General features: G+C 40.1%; 1 pseudogene; it reads left to right on the forward strand.

Moving 5' to 3' along the window:
* Positions 1-6,186: 6,186 nt before the first annotated feature.
* The window catches only part of LOC138171395 (zinc finger protein 135-like), a 19,314-nt pseudogene continuing 17,206 nt past the window's right edge, over positions 6,187-8,294 (forward strand).

Consider the following 8,294-nt stretch of genomic DNA (forward strand, 5'->3'; position numbering starts at 1 on the left):
GTAATGATTCCTGCAGGAATGACTGCCTATCTCCAGACCCTTGATATTGCAATAAACAAGCCATTCAAGGACCATTTGCGCATGGAAGTCAATGACTACATTGAAAATAGAATGGAAAGAAATCAGCGTGGAAACTTTGTGAAGCCCTGTCTGCAAGAAGTCGTGACTTGGGTGAAGAAGTCATGGGATAAAATTACTGACAGCTGTGTTGCCAAGGCACTACGAGCAGGTTACCTGGACAAGACATATTCATTTAAAGAGAGCTATATTGCTGGACATGACAGATTGGGTTCACTTCTTCTGAAGGAAATGGAGGCGCAAGACATCCAGGACGGAATTTAGGGTATGGACACTTATGACAATGTTGTTGAAGAAGATGACATGATCATTATTGAATAAAGGTACATTTTTTTGTTCACATTTACCTGTTTATTAAAATTGCTGTCAATGTTCATTAAAATAAGCCCTCCCCTGAAAATAAGCCCTCTGGTGTTTTTCTGTCCAAAAAAAAAATTAATAAGACAGTGTCTTATTATCGGGGAAACACGGTAGTATTGTTAAGAAAATTTATTTAAGAAAATATATAGATGAGAAAGTAGACATATAAATCAGACATTGTTAATTTTATCTTTTTCACCTGTTTGAGAAGTTGGACTAAGGTCTAAGATCCTTCCTAATTTTTTGCCCTCTTTCTCTTCACATACCTTATGAATGATTTACTCAATGCCTTCATGACTTCAGCATGCATCTCTATGTATGCTTGTTCCAATCCCTTCCCTCACCCTTTTCTTCCTTTTCTCTTAGCATTTCCAGAAATGGAATTTAAAATCAATATATTTTATGTTATTATGAAATGTAAATGTAAGTTTACTTATAAATGTAAGTTATGAAGTTTTTTGCAGAAATTTTCTGTCTCCCCCCCCGACTTAATTGTCCTATTGTCATTTTTTTTTTTAGCTTTTTGGAGGGCAATTGGGGTTAAGTGACTTGCTCAAGGTCACACAGCTAGTAAGTGTTAAGTGTCTGAGGCTGGATTTGAACTCAGGTCCTCCTGACTCCAGGGCCAGTGCTCTATTCACTGCACCACCTATCTGCCCCTTTATTGTCATTCTTTAAACTCATTTTGTATGAATTAACCAAATCTCTCACCAAGCTTTAATGCTACATTTCAAAATACCAAGATGATAGATGTAATCAGGAAACAATTCTGTATTCAACAATAATTGCTGGGGAAAGTGAAAAGTAGTCTGGAAGAAAATAAATTTAAAACCATCATTTTTATACTATATACTACAGTAAACAAAATGAATATGAGACCTGAATACTAAAGGCTACATAACAATAATTGAAAGAAAACTAAAAAGATGGCTAAGGGGTGAATTATTAACCAAATGAAGGATACAGGTGATCACACACAAAAAAATAGGCTTTTTCAGTTTTACGAGGTTGTAAAGCTTTTTCATTAATAAGATTAATGCAACGAGGGTAAGGGGAGATATCAGAACTTCTTATCAAAAATCTCTAAGGACCTGATGTTCAGTGTACATGGTCTCCCTTTAAAAGACTCTGCAATTTTAAACTTAAAATGTAAAGCTGCATGAGGGTTTTTGGAATGCTGTCTATAGACAGAGAAACACATCAAATGATTCTCCAAGTGATTAACAAAAGGTAATGAAAGAATGATTCTTCAAAGAAAAATTGCAAACCCAGCCATATAAAAGAGTACTTCAAGTCAGTTAGTAATAAGATAAATGCAAATCAAAACAGCCCTGAGATTTCACCTCTCGCCCTGCAAAATGACAACGATGACAAAAGATGGGAATAGTCTGTGTTCAAAGGATGTGAGAAGATGAACACAGTAATGTTTTGTTGGGCTAGGTAAGGAAGTCACTAAGGAAAGGAAAGCCCTTCAGGGTAGCAGATAAAAGTAAAGTAGCAGAGTCTGGAGTGATAGGAAGTAAGAAATATGCGCAAACATCAAAGCAAAGATTAGAAGTAAAATTTTTGGGGGAAAGTATGTCTATATATGTACGTATGTATATGTAAACGTATGTATATTTATAAACATCCACACTTAATTGTTGCCTTCTGGGGTTAGGGGGAGGAAGGGAGAAAAAAGGAACAAAGTAAAATACACAGCAGAGAAGAAAAGAAAGCATATGAGGAAGTAAAGAAAAGATGAATAACTGAACACATCGGCATACAGGTTTTCTTGAAATGAAAATTTCTCGCCACATGCTTTGAATCCTCTTATGTCCTGCTATGCACGTGACATGCTTTTTTTTTTTTTTTATTTTAATTTTTTTTTTTTTTTTTCTTTTTTCTAGTTTTTTTTTTTTTTTTTTGTTCTGGTGTTTGAGTCTAAAATAAAACAAAAACAAAAAGAAAGCCCTTTATACACCAAAATGCATCTAGTAAAGAGCAGAATGTAGATGCCAATCGATAAGGAATGGTTAGACAAATGGTATTACCCAAATACCATGAAATGTTATTGTATTGTGGGGAAAAAACAGTAAATAGGATGAATACAGATAATTAGGAACGGGCAAACAAATTATAGGGTGGGGTTTCAGGGAAATGTCTGGATGCTTTTAGGAAATGATAAGGAGTGATATGTTAAAAAGCATAATGGCTTTTACAGTAACTTACATTCTAAACTGAAGCAACTTTAAAAACTTATCACTGAGTGCATCATCTACAAGATTTCTAGGGGATCAATTATACCTGTTATCTCCACCCTCTGAGGTGTACTGGTAAAGGCTGATCTGGCTTTGTTGAAAAGCAAATGTAATCAATCAATCACACCTTTCAGAAGAGCATACTTAATGATCATCAAATATTCTTACTAGTGAGAAATTATGAATGTAATGAATGAAGGAAAAGCTTCAGTCAGAAGAAAGGACTTATCTGCCATCAGAAATTACTGTATGAAGTCCTTTGGAAGGGGATATACTTATGGAACATTTGGGAAGTCATACCAGAGAGAAAAGCTGTAAATGTAATGAATATGGGATGAGCAAACAAAGGGACTCAGAACTTATTAAACATCGCAGAATTCATAACAGAGAAATAACTAATGAATCGAATATCTTTTAAGGACTTGAAGTGCATGATCAGACCCTGAATATCAAAAAAGTCACACTGGAGAGAAACCATATAAATGTAGTGAATCTTGCAAAGCCATCCATCAGAGAATGTAAAGTTCATTTAAGGTTTCTCTTAATAGAAAACTCATAAATGAAGAAAGACCTTCCTTGATGGTAAGATGCTTACCCAATATCAATAGATTCAAACTGGAGAAAAATTATATGAATGTAATGAATTTGAGAAAGAATTTTTTTTTGGCTTTTTGGACGGGGGCAGGAAGGGCAATTGGGGTTAATTGACTTGCCCAAAGTCACACAGCTAGTAAGTGTTAAGTGTCTGAGGCTGGATTTGAACTCAGGTCCTCCTGACTCTTCTTGAGAGGGGAAATGAGATTTCACCCCTCTCCCCCACAAACTGGGGACATAATGCTTTAAGACTAGAAGAAATAGGGGTGGCTAGGTGGTGCAGTGAATAGAGCACTGGCTCTGGAGTCAGGAGGACCTGAGTTCAAATCCTGTCTCAGACACTTGACACATTAGCTGTGTGACCTTGGGCAAGTCACTTAACCCCAACTGCCCTTCCTCCCCCTCCAAAAAGCAAAAAATAAAAAAGACTAGAAGAAATATTTTCTTCTATTATTTGTATTTATTTAAAAAAATAATTGTTTTTCTAATTTACATGTAAAAGCAATTCTTAACATTAATTTTTTTTTAATTAGAGTTCCTAATTCTTTCCCTCTCTCCCCTCCCTCTCACTGTGAAGGTGAGCAGATTCATATAATGAGAGAAATTGTTAGGTCTCTCATATTAATAATCAATTGCTATTGGGGATCCAGGTTTGTTTTTTTTTATTCTTCCTATTTCCTCAATCTCTTCTAGGTCAAATCAGTCTCTGAAAGAATAGGGCTGATGATGAAACTGGATTGAACTTTGTCCTCAATCTTGGGGCAATTTAGTTCTGATTAAAGAGTAAAAAGAATCTTTTAATCTAGGTAAATTCTGGCCATTGTGTTCTATTCAGACAGCCTTGGGTGGGTGTAGATCCCTTGTCTACATTCCCTAATACTGGGGATGGTTTGGGAGTAAGAATGACATAATCAAGTTCAGCACCCCAAGCGCCTCATTAGAATAGGTCTGCCTGTCATTACAATACTCTCTTTAGTTGTTAACCAATCAGAGTTGATTGCCACCTCTTGGAAACACCCACTCTACACAGGGTATATAAACAACAAGAGGCCTCCAGGAAGGGCCTCTTGTTTATGAGAGATAGCCAAACGATCATTCTTTTATTAATTATTTGCTAGCCATAATTAAATAAAATGATTAGTTACCCAGAAATTTTGTCTTTCAGACTTTTCATTCATCATAATAGGTCGTACGTGTGCAGTCATGCAAAACATTTCCACATTATTCATGTTGTGAAAGAAAAAAGACCTCCCCTGCCCCCTCCCTCCCAAAAGGCAAGAAAAATAAAGTTTTAAAAATAGTATGCTTCAATCTTCAGGTTTTGTCAGTTCTTTCTCTGGAGGTGGATAGTATTTTTCATCATAAGTCCTTCATAATTGTCTTGGATCGTTGCATTGCTGAGAAAGCTAATTCATTCACAGTTGATCATTGTACAATATTTGCTATTACTGTGTACAGTGTTTTGGTTCTGTTGCCTTTACTTTGCATCAGATCATGTAAGTCCTTCTGAAAGCATTGTGAGAAATAACCCCTTGAGCCCAAATAAACCTGGTAAATTAGACTCAGGATGAGTGAAGCAGTTGGAACTTTAAGACATAAGTGATATGAACTCAATCCCATGACTCTTTGAGCCAAAGATTCCACTGCTAAGAATATTCCCTGATGAAATCATTTATACAAAGATCTCTTTACACTCCAAATTACATATAGCGGCCCTTTTAGTGGTATCAAAGAATTGGAAACCAAGTAGATGACCATTGAGTAGAAATGGCTAGACAAATGGTGGTACACACATGTAACAGAATTTTACTGTGCTGTTGGAAGAAGGAGCAAATAGAACGAATTCAGAGATAGTGCCACAATGTAAATGAAAAGCAGCCACAGAGAAATTAAAAATGAGTGGTTACAAAACTACAAAGAACAAACAGAACCTCAAAAGAGTGAGAGGAGAGTTATCTCCCCTGACTTCTTGGCCTCAGTTGCTGGTACATGGTCTTGGAACGTTGCTTATATTCTCAGATACTTTTCAATACATTAATTTTGCAGATTTTTCTCTTCCTCCTTGAAAACATTCTTTGTTATGTGGGATGACTCTCTGGGAGGATTAGAGGGAGGAAATTTAAAGTCTGGGAACAAAAGGTCAGTAAAATTTTACTAAGAAAAAACCAATGTATGGAAGCCCATCTTATTTTATCAGAGACCTGGAAACAAAATGGCCACCCATTAATTAAGGGGAATGCCTGAAGTGATTATAGGATATACTCTGAGAAATATGGGAAGGCTTGTAGCAACTGAGAAAGAGTGACATCTACAATAGGAGAAGAACCTCTTATATAGTGACTATCACACTGCAAAAGACAGGCAGCTTTGAAAAACCTGACTCTAATCAGTGCATTGATCAGGCAGCACCCAGAGTATCAGTGATATAACACACTGTCCTCGTCCCTTTGTGGTGTGCTAGTCAAAGTTGGGCAACGAGCACTCTGAAAAATAAAAAGGAGGTATGGCATACTTTTAAGTTTCATCTTCATTGCTAACATTAACTTTAAACTGAAGAAAACAATAAATGAAGTCCTGACTTGAAGGGTTTTCTGATTTCTGAGGTTACTCGGTCACACTTAAACGATAACATTTGGTTTTCTCAACAGCTGGTAGAGTTACCTTCAGCATACTACGTGGTATACAAAACTAATAATAGCTCTGTTTGAAGTGGCAAAAAATGGGGATCTGATATATTGCCCATTAATTGGGGAATAGCTAAACAAGTTATGATATACAGAATTGATGGAACATGTTTCACTGTGAGCAGTGATGATGGGGATGGTTTCAGAGAAAGCTTAGAAGACATATGAATGGATGAAGTGAATAGAGCCAGAACAATTTATACAATGACATAATTGTATCCTAAGGCAAGCAGGAAGTCTCTCCAGGTCTTCTCCTTCAGAATCTTTGAGTTCTTCCATCTCCCAAGCAGCATGATTCCAGCTCTCAGTTCTAAGTTCTCTCCTGGATTCTCAATACACAGAATTTTGAGTTTTGGGAAGTTATGTCCTTGAATAGCCTTCTTGGGCTGGGTAGAAGCACATGAGGAAGACTATGATTAAATTTCCTAAGGAGAGAATGGGGATTCCAGAAATACAATAGAAACAGAAGGACTGGATGAAGTCCATGGGAACAATATACTGAGAAGCGGTGGTGGCAGGGGGATGGTGGGTGGTGTTTGCTTTGTCAATCAGAAACTTTCATCCCTGTAGCTGGCATAAAAAGAGATATCCATTTACCAGTGGTAGGGGATACAAAATGCCTACTGACTGGGGTTCACACCCTCAAGACTTAGGTAAATGGGTGTGTCACTTTTCTGCTCTCCAGCTTCCTTGACTTCCTTCATGTTCAGAGCAGGGACTGTCTTCTGCCCTTCTTTGCATTCTCAGTACTTAGCATGGAATCTGGCACGTGTTGTCATTCAGCCATTTCAGTGATATCCTTTGTGACCCCATTTGGGGTTTTCTTAGCAAAAATGCTGGGCTATTTTGCCTTTTCCTTCTCCAGCTCATTTTAAAGATGAGGACACTGAGGCAAACAGGGTGAAGTGGTTTGCCCAGGGTCACACAGCTAGGAAGTATCTGAGGCTAGATTTGAACTCAAGCCCAGCACCGCATCCACTGGGCCACCTAGCTGCCCATCTGGCACATCGTAGGGACTTTCTCTTTCCCTTATTGCCAAAGTACCTCGGACAGCTGCCTGTACTTTACAGGACTGGGAGGATTCCTGCAGTGCTGGACTTTGGGAACACTCTCCTCCAAACCTTGTGTCTGACACGGAACCCTGGGAGTCTGCTGAAGCCTGTGGATGGACTTTTAAAAATAGAATCCTGTTTTTAAAGTCGAACAACAGAACGAAAATAAAGATAAAATGAAAAATAAAAAATAAAACACATAGGATTACAATGGAAACCAATTGTAAAGAACTAGGAATCTATGCACATATACGTCATGCCAATGTACTAGAACACATGAGCACGTGTGTATACATGTACACATGTGCGCATGTAAACGTGTGGCAAAGGGCAGAAGCACCTTGGGGCGTCTGGTCCCCCCGGGCCCCTAGAGAACCTGTTCATTACACATTGGGCAGGCAATGGGGCTTTCTTGAGCATGCGCACAATCTGAAGCCTGCCGAACTACGTTTCCCAGAAGGCTGTGCGGACCTGGAAAGATGGACCCGCACCACGTGACTCGTGTTGCTCCGGAAATGAGCCCAAAGCCCTTTCCCCGGATCTACAATTCTCCCCTTGCTTGCAGTGGGCTGGAACGGGCTCAGGCGCGGCGATGTGAGGCCGGGAAGTACCTGGTCTTGCAACTGGAAACCGAGGTACGGCCAATGGGCAGCGGGAGTGGGGACGGAGCCTCAGGCGCCACGTTTCTCAGCCTGCTTCCCTCCTGAGGAGGCTTAGGGGAGACGGAGCGGGCCTTCTGTCTGCAGGCGCAGCCCCTCCCTTACGCTGCCCACCCCCCGCCGCGCACCGGAGGCCTTTTGCGCAGGCGCACTCTCAGTGCACGCGCTGTCTGCGTCTGCTCTGGCCAGCCCCGCCCCCTCTCCATGCTGGTGCATTTTCTTTTTGGACCACCTTTGTGGGACTTTTTTTTACCTCCGTTTTATCTGCGTGGATCGAGCCGGTTGTTGTCTTGGCCCAGGAGGCCGCTTCCATTCTGATTCCCCTCCTGCCCCAGACGCTGCCTCTCCCTCTACTGCTGCAGTTTCTGTTCTCCCCCGTCTCTCCCTCGGTCCCCGCCGCTTTCCTGCCTTCCAGGTCCTCCCCCGCCGCTCTCTGCATATTCCCCGTTTCTCCTCACTTTGTAAAGGGTTCCTCTTCTTCCTCCGCTGCAGCCTTCCCCTCCCTTTGTCTTTTGCTGTTTTCCTCCAGGTTCCTTCTTCCTCGTTGCCATACCTCTCTGTGCTTTGGTCTTCCCTCCTCTGTCTTCCCAGGGATGCTCGGCTCTCTGCCACCTTTCCTGCCCCTGG

The sequence above is a fragment of the Petaurus breviceps genome, unplaced genomic scaffold (assembly GCF_028583685.1).
Source record: "Petaurus breviceps papuanus isolate PSGF00001 unplaced genomic scaffold, PetGlider_PUasm1.0 428, whole genome shotgun sequence".
Taxonomy (NCBI): Eukaryota; Metazoa; Chordata; class Mammalia; order Diprotodontia; family Petauridae; genus Petaurus; species Petaurus breviceps.